This window comes from Sus scrofa, chromosome 9 (genome assembly GCF_000003025.6).
Source record: "Sus scrofa isolate TJ Tabasco breed Duroc chromosome 9, Sscrofa11.1, whole genome shotgun sequence".
Classification (NCBI taxonomy): domain Eukaryota; kingdom Metazoa; phylum Chordata; class Mammalia; order Artiodactyla; family Suidae; genus Sus; species Sus scrofa.
Window position 1 is genome coordinate 67,158,631 of NC_010451.4, and position 15,640 is coordinate 67,174,270.

The window sequence follows — 15,640 nt, forward strand, 5'->3', positions numbered from 1 at the left end:
GGAAATTTGCAGTCTTCTTGGGGGTTTATTATTTTTCTCTTCCAGCAGTTAGGTGTGTGTGTTTCTTTAGTGGATGTCCCCTTCCCACCCCCCCACGCCACCCCCATATTTGCCACGTTTGGCAGAGGATATCCCTGCCCATGTGTTTATGTGTTTGTATAGATATTTCAGATATTGTATAAATATCTGAAGCAGAAAGCACAGACAGTGATACAACCTCTAGCAAGCATCTCTGGAAATGGCCTATGGTTTGCATCTTTCAGCAAAGGCCCTTCCCAGATGCCAGCAGCCCCACAGCTCCCATCCAGCTACAGCACTGGACAGCAGCAGCTACATCCACATCAGGAAAACCCTACCTTCCCTCTCTCTGCCATCCACACCCAAGGCTGTGTGCCGTGTGTGCCTCTCACTGCAGCTGGCTTCAGGGAAGGAGAGCCCAGACTCTAGGTCAGGGTCAAGTGGAAGAGGAAGATTGGAGGGGCAAATGGGTGCTGCTCTGTCCACCACCAGAACTCAGTTCAGGTGCTAATTGAAAAGGAAAGAACACAAGCTGTAAGAGGTGTGTGATGTGGGTGGAGGGCTGCTGTCACTTGGTTAAATGTCCCTGACCTTCCGGGGAATCAGATCAACTTTCCCACAGATGTCCTGGCAGCTTTTGTCCTCTCAAGGGTTCTGGAGTACTTTCCTGCCTCCACCAACCCTGGAAACACACAGAGAAGCAGTATCTTCACTGTAATGGGTTTTATTGTGCTGGAATCCCAGGAAATCCGCTTCCCTGGAATTCTAGTTTGTATGAAGACATTGGAGAACTGTATCAATTGTTGAACGTTTGGCATAGAATTTTATGATTTTCAGAGGGTATTGTTGATAATGGAGTCTGTGTGTATATGTGTGTGCGTGGTACTCCGTGATTAAGTGACCTGATGCTCACTTCACGTTAGAATTGTTTCCTTTGATTAGTTCATCCATAGGTTCTGGCGGCAGGAAGTCTCAGATGCACAGGCATGTCCTCTGACTCTGTGTGTCAGTTGGTGGCCCCCAGCGAGGTGATTTAATACTGAATGTCGGAGAGGGAGCAGAGTTGGACTCAAGGGGCTACAGAGAGGAGTCTCTGTTTGTTGTTATTAATATTTAACTGATTTTGGACCTGTGGCTGGATGGGAACAGTTGAGAAATGTTCTGGTGGCTGGCAGGGAGAGGCCACATTCACCAATCATCTTTCTTTTAGTTGAAGTTCTAATTCCACGGTGGGGTTGGTTTGTTTTACCTTTGTTTTGAAAAGCAGGGGTCAAAAACATGACTTTTTTTTTTGGTCTTTTGTCCCTTTTAGGGCCGCACTCGCGGCACATGGAGGTTCCCCGGCTAGGGGTCCAATCAGAGCTACAGCTGCCAGCCCATAGCCACAGCCACAGCAATGCCAGATCCGAGCCTCATCTGCGACCTACACCATAGCTCATGGCAATGCTGGATCCTCAACTCACTGAGCGAGGTCAGGGATCGAACCTGCAACCTCATGGTTCCTAGTCAGACTCGTCTCCCTACCACCCTACCCCGCTCCACGACAGGAACTCCAGAAACATGACTTTTAAAAGGCAATACTCTGCAGTGACAAAGAGAACAGCCTGGAACCAGAAGGCCTGGTCTTGACTCCTGACTCTGCCACGTTGTTCCTGTGTGACCCTGGGCACCTCTGTTGTTCCACTTCCTTGTTTTAAAAAGTGGAGATGGAGTTCCCACTGTGGCGCCGTGGTTAATGAATCCGACTAGGAACCATGAGGTTGTGGGTTCAATCCATGGCCTTGCTCAGGGGGTTGAGGATCCAGCATTGCCGTGAGCTGTGGTGTAGGTTGCAGACGCTGCTTAAATCCCGCATTGCTGTGCTGTGGTGTAGGTTGGCGTCTACAGCTCCAGTTGGATCCCTAGCCTGGGAACCTCCATGTGCCGTGGGAAGCGGCCCTAGAAAAGGCAAAAAGACAAAAAAAAAAAAAAAGAAAAAAAGTGGAGATGATAACATTACCTTCCTGATGATGTTACTACGAGGATTAAGCAAATGAATAGATGGAAAGTGGAGTTCCCTGGTGACCTCCCTGTTAAGGTTTGACGTTGTCACTGCTTGCTATGGCTCGGGTTCGGTCCCTGGCCTGGGAACGTCTGCATGCGGCTGGCATGGCCAAATGTATATAAGGAAAGCAGTTAGAACGGTGCCTGGCAAAATGCAACATAAACATTTCACGCAACATGAATGTTATTATTAGCCCCTCCCCTCCGGCAGCTGTAACAATTGGTTGGGATCCTGACACTTCTTAGGATCATCATTCCCAGCAGTGAGTGCAGCTTTCCAACTCTGCTTGGTGCCAAGCTGAGTGGGAAAGAGGGTGTGCTGAGCATCTTCGTCCGTGTGGACATTAGTGGTCCTCTGGCAATGCCACTCCAGCCAGGATGCGGCTGGCTTAGAGGTCACCACCACCCTGGCACCGGGTCTTTGGACCACTTGCCTCCGCACAGAGCACAGTCTCAGCAAGTAGTGGTTGATGAAGGTGGTGGCCTGTTTTTACCATCAAATCTCCCTGCCCCTGGCAGTGAGTGGAAGGGCAGCGAGTATGAGCAGGAGGCTGACACCAGGTGGGAGCCGTGTTAGCGAAATGGGCTTTTGACAAGGGAAGCTTTTAGGCACCTTCTGCCTGCCATTTTATTTTATTTTATTTTATTGTCTCTTTGCCTTTTCTAGGGCTGCTCCCACGGCATATGGAGGTTCCCAGGCCAGGGGTCCAGTCGGAGCTGTAGCCGCCGGCCTACACCACAACCACAGCAACGCCAGATCCTCAACCTACTGAGCAAAGCCAGGGATAGAACCCGCAACCCCATGGTTCCTAGTCAGATTCATTAACCACTATGCCACAATGGGAACTCCCTGCCTGCCTTTTTAGTGAAAATCCCTCTAACTTAAGCTTTCCCCGACTTCAAGGTCTGTAACTGAGCTCTGCTTAATGTCGGATTTGCCGACAGGAAAAATTCAAAGTTACTATTAATTTCCAGGATTAGAGAAATCGTGTTTGTTAGAGAGAGAAGGAAATCCAGTGCGGATCAGGCGGTAGGGAGAGGGAATAGAGAGAGAGGTAGATTATATGATTCATGTGGGGCGGGGAGTCGGGGGGGGGGTGAGGTGGAGGCCAGTGGCCGTGGTGAGAATTCATTGCCACCATTCCGGAGGTGGGGAGAGTGGTCAATCGCAAACAACCCTTGAAACTCTCATGGGCCGGCTTTGTTCTCAGAGAATGTCCCGTATACATTGTGGACCCCTTCTTCTGCAGGAGGCACCTGGAGTTGATTTTTTACCTTCCACCTCGTTTTGGTGGCTGTGGTAGCCATCCTGGATCCGGGGATGGTCTGGGAAATGGAGAAAGCCAAGTCCAACTCATCACTCAAGAAGGGGTGCTTGGGCTTGCCTTCCTTATTGCGAATGGGTGTCTGCTCCTGGAGCCGGTTCTCTTGGGAGGGGGTGCTGTGCAGAACTGTGGAGTGTTACCTGACTGGGATTATGGGATGGAAAGGGGGGGCCTGGGGCTCATCATCCTGATCTCCCCCTCCTGTGATAGGCTTGAAGTATGTCTTTTCTTTCCTTCGGTCTTTTTTTAGAGCCACACATGAGGCATATGGGGTTCCCAAGCTAGGGGTCTAATCAGAGCTGTAGCTGTGGGCTTACACCACAGCCACAGCAACACTGGATCCTTAACCCTCTGAGCAAGACCAGGGATTGAACTCACAACCTCATGGTTCCTAGTCAGATTCATTTCCTCTGCGCCACGACAGGAACTCCTAGACTTGAATTATGATGTGTGAGTGTTTACTGATGAGCCTGAAAGGATGGAGACAGGGATCTTCTTGGTGCGTGAGGCTGGCATCTCACAGAGCCCCGTGTCCAGCATTTCTAGCCCCATCTCGTCATTGCACAAGTGGTCATACTTAACCCACCTCTCCGCACAGACTGGCCCCACTCATGTGACAGCCAGGATCCTGCAGACCCACCCTCTGTCACAGGTTTTTTGTAAAAGAGGTTACTGGGACCTTGATGTTGCATCTCCTTGTAGCAGCTCAGGAACCTAGGACACATGGAAAGTGTCTTATTTGTCCGGGACACCCAGCAGCACTGAAGAATGTGGCTTGAAGTATTTTCATTGATTCAAGCTCATGCGTGGCTTTGGAGGTTAGGAAAATTAAGCCCTGAAATGGACATTTTTTTTCATTCAGGATTGTGGAATCCCCCACCGCCCGTCCCTCCCTGCCCCTCGCTCTGGTTGGGGTCTTCTTCCTGGGGAAAGTCCTGGCGGAGTGTGTAGGGGAGGGAATGGGGGTGGGGGACGGAGAAAGGACCTGGAATGCTTTGACAGAGGCCATCTGAGGTCCCCAAGCTGTATCCTCTGTTTCCTCTCCTCCCTGCTTCCTGTATTTTCAAAAGATGAAAGCGAAAGGATTTAATGTGGCTTTAATTTTTCCCTCTATTCATCAGAGCATGAAATTTTCTGATTATGGAGTGAGAGGGGCTTGAATCCCAGGTACAGTCAAAAATGATTAATGCCACTTGTCTGCCAGCCTAATTAGACTTGGTAATGAACGTGTGTGTTCTCCTGCTGATCCTGCAGCGTTATTAGGTGGAAGTGAATTGACATCTCCCCTCAGCACTGCGGGTTTGATCTGGGATCCTCTCTCTTCCCCCCAAGTTTACCAGCGAATTCAGCCGATGCCAAGCCTGGCAGGTAGGCCCTCAGTGACAGGGAAAAGACAGCTCCCAGCCCAGCCCCAGGGCCCTGCCTGGCTGGGAAAGTGACCCTCCTGCCTCAGGAAGCCAGCGCCTGTGTGGCAGCTGCATGGGGACAGGGGCCAGAGGCTCTGGAGAGTGGCTGAGGCTCAGGGCAGGCCCAGCCTGGCTCTGAGAATGAGCACAGAAGGATTCATCAAAAGCCCATGGTGCCTTTTTTTCTGAACAGCCCAAAGTGTTTTCATGCTGCCGCCACATTCATCCTCGGAATAGCTTCTTGAGGTCAGAATGTGGGGAGGTTTCTGCCCAGGTCTCATGTGGAAGGGGGTTGTCTGTCCATCTGGCTAGGGGCAGGGCATGTTAGAACCTCACGGAGGGCAAGCCCGGCTGGCCTTGAAGCCTGGGCTGTCTCAGGCTGTCAGGCCATTTCCTTCCTTTGGGCCGTGCCCAGCATCTCTGGGTCAGAGGCGGGGCCCCCGATGGGTGGGCCGTGTTCCCAGGATGCTCTCCAAGGACCCTCCCTGGCTCCTGATACCCACCCAGTCTCCCCGTGAAAGGAGCTGCTTGGCCGCTGTAAACATATCCCTGTCCTGATCCGAGGCCCTTCCTGTTCGCATTCCTCAGACGGCAAGGTGAGGATGCTTGGGCAGGTGAGTGTTTGCAGGCGTGTAAAGCATGTGGACAGAACATTCCCCCTCCTCCCACCCGCCTTCCATCAGCACCAGTGCACGCGGGCCCCGCCCTCCCCATGCTCACCCCACCCCATCCTCGCCCCAGTGCCCGTTGCAGGGTGCTTTTTGCCTCGTCCTGACTCCCCACACACCTCCCGGCTCTGTCCCGGCTCTCCCATGGCTGCGTCGTCGGGAAGTGCTGACGCTGGGGAGGCCAGCCCTGACTGGGGAGATGGTTGTGCATTTAGTCACTTATGGTTTTTTTCCAAGAGTTTTGGCAAGCTTCTCTCTACATGTTCAGGGCCGGATCTCGGGGTTGGGAGGGGAGCTGAGCCAGCTTTAAGGCCCTGGGGAAAGAGCAAGGAGGCCGAGGTGATGATGTCAGGCAGGGCAGCAGGCTCGATTCCCTGCGGGCGATGGTTGAAGTGGAATAAAATCTTTTTTTCTTTTTTTTTTTTTGCCTTTTTTTAGGGCCGCACACTCGGCATATGGGGGTTCCCAGGCTAGGAGTTGAATTGGAGCTACAGCTGCCAGCCCACCCCACAGCCACAGCAACATCAGATCCGAGCCTTGTCTGTGACCTACACCACAGCGCATGACAATGCTGGATCCTTAACACACTGATCGAGGCCAGGGACCGAACCCTCAACCTCATGGTTCCTAGCTGGATTTGTTTCCGATGCTCCACGACGGGAACTTCAGTGGAATAAAATCTTAAAATCGATGCCGGGGAGTAGTCATGGGGAGCACCACCCCAAGGTCAAGACTCTCTTGACTCGGACCTGGCAGGTGATATTTGGGTGTTCTCTGAGGCACCCCAACACCATGCCGAGGAGACATGAGCAGAGCCTGGGGGACCCCAAGCCCTCTCCATGATGTGGTATTGGCCAAAGTGGCCAAGTTCATGCAGGGCCTGTTCTAGCCTGCCTGTGCTTCCTGGCATAGAGCACATTCTTGAGAGATGCACCCACGGGGAATGCTGTGACGTCTGATCCTTTTTTCACCGTTTTTGGAGCAGTAGGAAGAAAAGCAGCTGCTGTCTGTCCTGGCACAGGAGGCCTGTCCCCAGCCTCCTGGTGGGGAGTACTCTGTCTTGGCGGAGGGGTAGTGACCTCGGCTTGCTGTAGCCCATCCCAGGTTTTCTTTGGGATTTTCCTCCCCACACCCCTCGCCCTGTCCTCACTGAAGGCACTGGGGGCTGGGGGAGCACAAACAGATGTGCTGAGGGCTTGTAAGAAGGATCTGTTCATTCTCGTGTGTCACAGGGCAGGAAGGCAGGTGGCCAGCTATGTCACTCACCTGTGACCACAGCGGGGCCAGGTCATGTTTACCCTTCAGGAGAGGGCCTGCATGCCACCTTTTGCTCCTCCTCCCTGTTTCTTGAACAAATATTTCCAGGGCGGAGCAGATCTTACCCAGCTGTCTGCCATGGCTGTTGGCTAAGGCTGGTACAACATGAAACCTTGGCTTCCATGAACCTTTCCGAAATCAGATCACAGGTTCACAAAAGTCAGGCCTGAAAGAAGAGTGATGTGCTTTGCCTATGTTTTATTTATCCTTTTATGTTTTGTTTCTACCAAATGCTGGATCTGGGAAAGAATTGGCCTTGTGTTCCCTGAAGATACAAATTGGTGTTCTATGAGCCTGCAAGAATAGGAATATTCACGTGGCGCAAGAAAGGCTCATATAGGACAGACTCGTGTTTGCCAGAGGAAGGGGGAGGGAGTGGGATGGATTGGGAATCTGGGGTTAGTAGATGAAAACTCTTGCATTGGAGTGGACGGGCAATGAGATCTGCTGTACAGCACAGGGAACTATATATTTAATCACTTGTAATGGAACATGATGAAGGATAATGGGAGAAAAGAATGTGTGTGTGTTTGTGTGTGTGAGTTCCCGTCATGGCTCAGTGGTTAACACACCCAACTAGTAATTCATGAGGACGCAGGTTTGATCCCTGGCCTCGCTCAGTGGGTTAAGGGTCTGGCGTTGCCATGAGCTGTGGTGTAGGTCACAGATTCGGCTCAGATCCCACATTGCTGTGGCTGTGGCGTAGGCCGACAGCTGCAGGTCCGATTCAACCCCTAGCCTGGGAACTTCCATAAGCCAAGGGTGCAGCCCTAAAAAGACCAAAAAAAAAAAAGAATGTGCATGTACATATATGACTGGGTCACTTTGCTGTACAACAGAAATTGACAGAATATTGTAAATCAGTTATAATAAAAAAATTTTTTTAAAATGCTGAGAGAGGCCAAGAAATTGTGAGAGCAGAGATAACTTTCATCTCAAGATGACTTGGCTATATCTAAAGTGTTTTCTTGGAGTTCCTGCTGTGGCTCAGTGGGTTCTCCAACATAGTCTCCATGAGGATTTGGGTTCGATCCTTGGCCTGCTCAGTGGGTTAAGGATCCAGCGTTACTGCAAGCTTCAGCCTAGGTAACCATTGTGGCTCAGATCTGGTGTTGCTGTGGCTGTGGTATATGTCAACAGCTACAACTCAGATTCGACCCCTAGCCTGGAAACTTCCATTTGCCGCAGATGTGGCCTTAAAAAGAAATATAAAACTAAATAAAATCAGATAAAGTATCTTCTTGCCTACTGGCTCTGCTGAGCCCTGCAGCACTCTTGCAAGGAAGGCAGGGCTGGCTGACTCCTGGCCATCTCCCAGACGAGGAAACACAGCATTCAAGGAGTCAGCGGCTTCTCTGAGATGACCCAGATCTTTAGCAGCAAAACCAGCTCCAGAATCCAACATAACCTTTTGCCCTATGAGCTAATGCCATTGAACAGGCAAGGTGGCACAGTTTCCTCATTCATCTGCCTGCCTTCTGCCAATGAATGCTGCAAAGTCCAGGAGTTCTCTTACACAAAGGGGGTTTTAAAGATCTGGCATTGTCACTGCAGCAGCTTGGGCCACTGCTGTGGCGTGGGTTCATTCCCTGGCCTGGGAACTTCCACATGCCCTGGGCATGGCCAAAAAAAAAAAAGGAGAGAGAAGAAAAGAGCCAGAGGTTGGGTAAGCCACTTGTTGCAAGCTAGAGGATCCAGTATTGCCTGGATCCTTGAGGTCAGCCTGTTTTTAGAGTTTACTTTCTTCTTCTTCTTCTTTTTTTTTTTTTTTTTTTTTTTTTTTTTGGCTTTTTAGGGCTGCCCCTGTGGCATATGGAAGTTCCCAAGCTAAGGGTCCGATTGAAGCTGTAGCTGCTGGCCTATACCACAGCCACAGCAATGTGGGATCTGAGCCGCGTCTGCAACCTACACCACAGCTCACAGCAACGCTGGATCGTTAACCCACTAATAAAGGCCAGGGATTGAACCCACGTCCTCATGAATACTAATCAGATTGGTTTCCACTGCGCCACAACAGGAGCTCCTAGTGTTCAGTTTCTAAATAGATTTTCAGCATGTGTAAATAAGGAGGTCTCTAAACAAAAGATGAGGCTTTTCTAAATCCCAAAATAAAAGAAACGGGCATGTCTCTCCCCATGCCACCCCACTGGTATTAGGTGTGTGTAGGGGAGTGGGCGTGGACATGCAGATTCAAGATCTTTTCCTGACCCAGGCTCAGAGTTGATGACACAAGACCTGACCAAAGAGAAGTTAGGTTATGCCTCAGAGGGGACAGCTGTAGGGAGAAGAGTTGGATCAAGATTGGAAAATAGCAGGAAGCCAAAAAAAAAAAAAAAAGACTGGAAAATAAACAGCTTTGCACAACAGACCTCCAGCTTTGTCCCAGGCAGTGGTGTGGCTGTGTGGGGAACAGCAAATCTGGGGAAAGCCCCCCAGTTCCACCGCAGCTCTGACTGTGTGTCTCCAGGTCAAGCTCCTATTCGAGTATTGTCACTTAGTTTCCTTGCTGACCTGGAGGAAGCTGTTCTTTTCCATCCAAGTTGAATGGAAGCTGGAGGTTTTGTGGTTTCTGTTGAAATAATTATGTCCTTTCTGCAACCCAGGAAAGTATTAAAAATCCAAAAAAAAAAAAAAACCCTCCGAGATGCTTTATTATTTAAATGGAGCAAAAGATTCCAGCTGTAACTTGAGAATTTTTAGGAGAAAAGGTGAGCATACAGTATGTACATGTCTGTTCTGGGGATACATGTTTTAAAGAGCCTTCTAGAAGGATCTTTATATGACTCACGTATTTCAAGGTGAGCATCTGTTGTAACCCCAGCGTGTGAGATAGTGAAGCCTGTTCCTTCAAATTATGTTGGCCTTGACTGGACTCTATCTTCAGCAAGGAGGTCATAGGGTCAAGGCATAGACGGTGGGGCAGCAGGAGCTCATTGTGTTCCTCCTAAAATATCCCTGCAGTAGAAACTCTATCCAAGTTTTCAAAAGGACAGGAGTGAAGATTCTAGAACTTGCCAAAGCCCCATCGAGTTTCTTGGCCAGTTCTTTCCAGCTGGCTTCCCCCATGGCTTAAACTGTCCAAAAAACCGTCTCTGTGATGAGGAAAAGGAGAAGTGAGACCAGTACATCCTCGAGCCCGAGTGGGGGCATTCAGGAGGGATTTTCCCCCATTACCCATGACTCATGATGTAAAATTCCCCCGGCATGTGCATGTCCTCTCGTCTGAGCCTGGGAGCGGGAATGCCGCCCTTGCCCGTGCCCGGCCAGGAGGGAGTCCCGGGGCCCTCGTGGAGATCTTTTGTCCCGGTGGGGCAAGGGACCTGGGCTCCCAACCATGTATGATGCCCCCGGTGTCACTGCAGGATGTGACCTAACTCAGTGGGCCTCGTCTGTGCAGAGCTGCTTAGTAAACTAGAGGGTCAAAAAAAGACCTTTGGCGGAAGTTCCTGTTGTGGCTCAGTGATAATGAGTCTGACTAGGAACCAGGAGGATGCGGGTTCGATCCCTGAGGTCGCTCAGTGAATTAAGGATCTGGCGTTGCTGTGAGCCGTGCTATAGGTCAAAGACACAGCTGGGATCTGGTGTTGCTGTGGCTGTGGCGTAGGCCAGCAGCTGTAGCTCCGATTCTACCCCTAGCCTGGGAACTTCCATATGCCGCAGGTGCAGCCCTAAAAAGCAAAACGCCACCAACAAAAAACCACCATTGGCACCACCCCTCCCCCAGGAAGCATTAGGGAGAAAGAGCCAATGTCGCAGCCTGAGGAAGGGAGCATTTGGGGGCATTTCTATATGAAATAGATGACTTGTAAATAATGGGCTTTATTGTTGCTGCATGGAGTACCGGGGGCCTCAGCAGTGAGGGGTGATCTAGATGGGTCCTCCAGGACAGAGTTCCTTTGAGGGGGCAATGATAGGGGACCCGACCTGGAGTGTCAGGGGCAGCTTGGGTTTGTTCTACCATTTTCTCTCTGTGACCCGAGGCCCTGGACTCTGGGCTAGGATGCCATGCAGTGTTCTCTGTGCACTCGGCCTTTGTGGTACCTTTCCCTGGGTTCAGGAACAGTGCCCCTCCTTCCTCTAAAGCTGGCCCCCATGGGCGGTTGGTGGATGAGTTCTAGAACCTCTGGGCAGTGTGGGGGCAGGTGTCCCTCTCCAGTGGCTTTCGTGGAAGGCTCTGCTGCCTATCTACTGCCAGTCACCCTCTTGGCCTGGGTGACAGGGCCTCCCGGAATGCCCCCACCAGGACTCGGTTGCTTCTGGAAGTCACTGTTGAGGGGACACCCTGTAAGCCCCATTTTAGGGCAAGAGAACAATATTTCTACCTCCTTCATGAGTGACTCTTCTTCTTACTATATTTTTTTTTTTTTTTTTTTTTTGTCTTTTTGCTTTTTCTTGAGCCGCTCCCACAGCATATGGAGGTTCCCAGGCTAGGGGTCCAATTGGAGCTGTAGCTACCGGCCTACGCCAGAGCCACAGCAATGCGGAATCCGAGCCGCGTCTGTGACCTATATACCACAGTTCACGGCAACGCCGGATCCTTAACCCACTGAGCAAGTGCAGGGATCGAACCCACAACCTCATGGTTCCTAGTCGGATTCGTTAACCACTGAGCCACAATGGGAACTCCTGTTCTTTTCTTCTTTTCTCACTCTTCCTCCTGTGCTTGTCGCCTCTTCACTGCTCAGTTCTCTGTTCTCAGATGAATGGTCTGATCCTCTTAAGGCAACACCACTTCCTATGGGTCCGGGCGGCTGAAAGCTCTTCCCCGACCCCGGGCTCAGCAGGAGAGGATGTGAATGAGCCCAGTTGTCCCTTAGGAGCCTGTACTGCTGGTAAAGCATTATTAATCCAACATCCCCAAAGAAATCCATTAACGAGTTCCTGGGCCGGGCATGCAGGGCAGGTAACCGATCACTTCTGTTGTCTGTTGAAACTTTGGAGACATTGATTTTTTAGACTCACAGGCGCTACTGCAAAGTGAGGCCCAGGGCAGCTCTTTCTGCAGCCTGTGCGGTGGGGGCATGTTTATCTTATCAAGCTAAAAGCCCCAAGAATAGAAAGTTTTCCGCTGGGGGAGGTGGAGGGGATAGGACCTCCGCTGGGAAGAGGGGGCTGGTGCCGGCCTCAGGTCCCCAGTGCCGTGGCTTCCTTTGGAGGAGCAGGGAGGCTGTGCTGATTTGAGCATAGCCTGGGTCACACGAGGCCCAGAGCCCTCCCACGGCCAGTGACTGCCCCCTTCATCACTCTGGCCCCGACGCCAGGCCTGGAGAGAAGCTATTGATCTCCTGCAGCCCCGCGGGATGACCGAGGGCCGGGCCGAGGAGGCGGCCTCTGCCTGCTTCGGAACAGTCGCCGCGAGGCTCCAGCGGCTGTTCCGCAGGCTCCCCAAGAGCCACCTGGGATCAATAAAGCTCCAGACCCTCCAAAGGTTCCGCCACGAGGCCCGGCTGGCTCGAGGTAGGTCCCGTTACTCCAGCTCAGGGCGTTCAGGGGATGCTTAAGTTCTGAGGTCTCGGCCTTGTGGTCTTTCCCGTGGGGAAGGCGGTGCAGGAGGCTTCTGGCAGCCTGGAGTTTAATCCTGAGCTCAGCATCACTCCTTGGGGCTCTCCTGACTCCCCAGGATCAAGGCTCAGGTGCTGCCACCCTGCCAGGTGTAGGCGGAACTTGAGAGGCCTGTGTTGGCCTTGGTTTTAATAGCCATTCCTTCGCCGAAAATTAGGGCCAAGCAGTCATCGTCATATGGTGGGTGGACGTTAGACGGATGACTTGAGTGGCTGCCGTTTTCCATTCTGCCCATCCTATCGCTCCCGGGGCATCAGACCTTGCCCAGCTGCTGAGTCAGCCTTCCGAGGACCTCAGAGCAGTGAAATGTCTTAGGCAAGGGCTTCTTGCCAGCGTGGTTAGTGGAGGTGCCCCTGGGGCCCCCACAAGTAGGCTGTGTGGGGCTGGACGGAACACAGCAGGTAGTGACTGGGTCGTGGCTTTCTTCCCCGAGCACTAATTAGGTGAGAACAGACCTCGCTGCGGAAGGATAGCGGGACAGTGTGGGGTCAGTGAAAGATGAGGAGAGACTGTAGCAATGCAATTCTCTTAGAATCATAGGTCATTTACTCCTTTTTTTCAAACAAAGGAGGCTGAGGCCAGCAAAAGTTGGTGGCAGCTCCAGGACCTGGATCTCAGACACCAGCCTTCCTGCTGGATCAGACTATCTACAGCAGCTTATATTTCTGCAGGGCTCTTTTGCTAAAGATCCAAGACATTTATGTTTGTTTGGGGTTTCTGTTTGATTGGGAATATCATTTAGGAAGTTCCCGTTGTGGCGTAGTGGAAATGAATCTGACTCATATACATGAGGATGTGGGTTCAATCCCTGGCCTTGTTCAGCAGGTTAAGGATCTGGCGTTGCCATGAGCTGTGGTGTAGGTCGCACACGCGGCTTGGATCTGGCGTTGCTGTGGCTGTGGTGTAGGCCAGCAGCTGTCGCTCCGATTGGACCCCTAGCCTGGAAACTTCCACATGCAGTGGGTGCAGCCCTAAAAGGCAAAAAAAGAAAAAGAAAGAAAGAGAGAGAGAGAGAGAGAGAGAGAGAGAGAGAGAAAGGAAGGAAGGAAGGAAGGAAGGAAGGAAGGAAGGAAGGAAGGAAGGAAGAAAGGAAGAAAGAAAGAAAGAAAGAAAGAAAGAAAGAAAGAAAGAAAGAAAGAAAAAAGAAATATCATTTATTCCCTCCAGGTCCTTGTATGGTGGGGGTGGGAAAGAGGGTTATTCTATGTCACAGATGAGGTGGTCCAGAGAAGTGAGATCCCCTGGCTAAGGGTCAGAGCTGCACAGTCAGGCCTGGAATCCCTCACTGCCAGGTCCTACTCATCTTAACTGACCTCCAGCTACTTCTCTTTGATGGCTGGATCTTTGCAGCGTAGAAGCTTTGCTTGGGCTCCCTGCCCCATTTGTCTCCTTGTTGTTTTCACGCGCACTCAGGGATGGGTGGGTATCTGGGTGGGTATCTGGGTGGATCACAGCCTTGAGTTTTAGGGATGGAACCAAACTGAAAAGTCATCTCTGGGCTAAGGTTTTGAAAGCAGACTGTAAAAGGCAGTACCCTCTTAACTGCAGAAATCAAGAGTTTTCCTGAGAACAGTGTTGCATCTTGAAAAGTGGGAATTTTAATTCCACCAGATCTCCTCCCCATTTGGAGACATGTAGTCTTTAGCCAGCCTAAATAATTTAGCCTCATCAATAGCCTGATACGTACTGTGACCCTTATGGGAGAGGAGAGCTGGAGACTGAGTTCCTCAATTGAAATGTTCGCTCGTTTCTCCATGTCCGTCCTTTCTCTTCCATCCCCCCCTTAAGAATTATTCAGAGCATCTCCTGCTCCTTTGCTCTTCAGCCCAAGGAGTTATAGATTTAATAAAATCAATCAGGCTTGGAGTGGCAGCATTAAGGTCAGGGCAAATGCTGCACTGCAGCTACTGCTCGTTTAACTGGTGTTAGCATGTGGATGGCATTGATTGGAAGAGGAGGGGCGAGACAGGATGGGCAAGGATGATGAGAGCCGTGGACTGCAGACCATGGACTCCGGAATAGCGCCTCTTACGTGCAGGACTCTGTGAGCGATCTGCAGTGTGGCATTTGAGAGAATGGGCTTGGATGAAGTTCCTGCTGTGGCTCAGTGGGTTAAGAATCCCAATGCAGCAGCTCAGGTCACTCTGGAGGTATGGGTTCTATCCCCAGTGGTTAAAGGATCTGGCGTCACTGCCGATGTGGCATACACAGGTCACAGCTGTGGCTCAGATTCAATCAATCCCTGGTCTGGGCCGCAGGGATGCCTTAAAAATTTTAAAAGAGAACGGGCTTGGAGCCAGGGCACCTTGAGTCTGGATTTTGGATGCCTGGAGGGGAGGCTTTCCTTGGACCAGGTCAACTTTTCTGAGCCTCCGTTTTTCCCAGTGTAAAATGGAGCAAAGGACCCCTACCTGGTGGTGTGGTGTGGGTGTTAAATGGGTTAAACATGTGTTAATGTAAACCAGCCGCTGTGAGGCCGGTCACACAGCTGGCCCCTCATTGGTAGCTGCTTCCAGTAGGACCTTTTTTTTTTTTTTTTTTTGGTCTTTTTGCCATTTCTTGGGCCGCTGCCGTGGCATTTGGAGGTTCCCAGGCTAGGAGTCGAATCAGAGGTGTAGCTGCTGGCCTACACCAGAGCCACAGCAACACGGGATCCAAGCCGCGTCTGTGACCTACACCACAGCTCACGGCAACGCTGGATCCTTAACCCACTGAGCAAGGCCAGGGATTGAACCTGCAACCTCATGGTTCCTAGTCGGATTCATTAACCACTGTGCCACGACGGGAACTCCCCCAGTAGGACTTTTAACCATGGCTCCCAGTGGGTCATCTGGGCAAGCCCTCAGCATGCTGTCTGCTCTTGCAGCTCACCTAGGCCCAGGTGGGCCACCCACATCTCAGCGAAGGAGATTGGATGTGAACGGTTGTCCAGGCAGAAGTCGAAGAGGGGTGTGCCACTCTTAAACACATTTCTCTAAAATAACTCCTATCACTGAGTTTACCACCCCACTCAATGAACAGGCAGAGATGGATTAGCCCACCGGGCATCATTAGGAGCTAAGCAAGCAGGTTGCCAAGGAGCAAGTCATATATCATTTGAAAGGGCTGCTTGGGGGTCAGCGGGACACAGGCCTGGCTCTCTCCAGGAGTCTCTGGTGGTCCTGGCTACAGGGATCCTGCTGTAAAGGCGTCTTTGTGTGTCTCCCACAGAGAGGGCCTCAAGACGTAATCTGTTTACTTTTCTCCTCGCTGCAAAAGCCTCCTTTCACCCAGTTGGTTGGTGTGCAGTTGGTGATTGGCA

The 15,640-nt window shown here is 51.3% G+C and overlaps 1 protein-coding gene across 1 annotated transcript in view; it reads left to right on the plus strand.

Annotated features, from left to right (window-relative positions):
- Positions 1-15,640, plus strand: part of RASSF5 (Ras association domain family member 5) — an 80,200-nt gene that overhangs the window by 1,464 nt on the left and 63,096 nt on the right. The window lies entirely within an intron of this gene.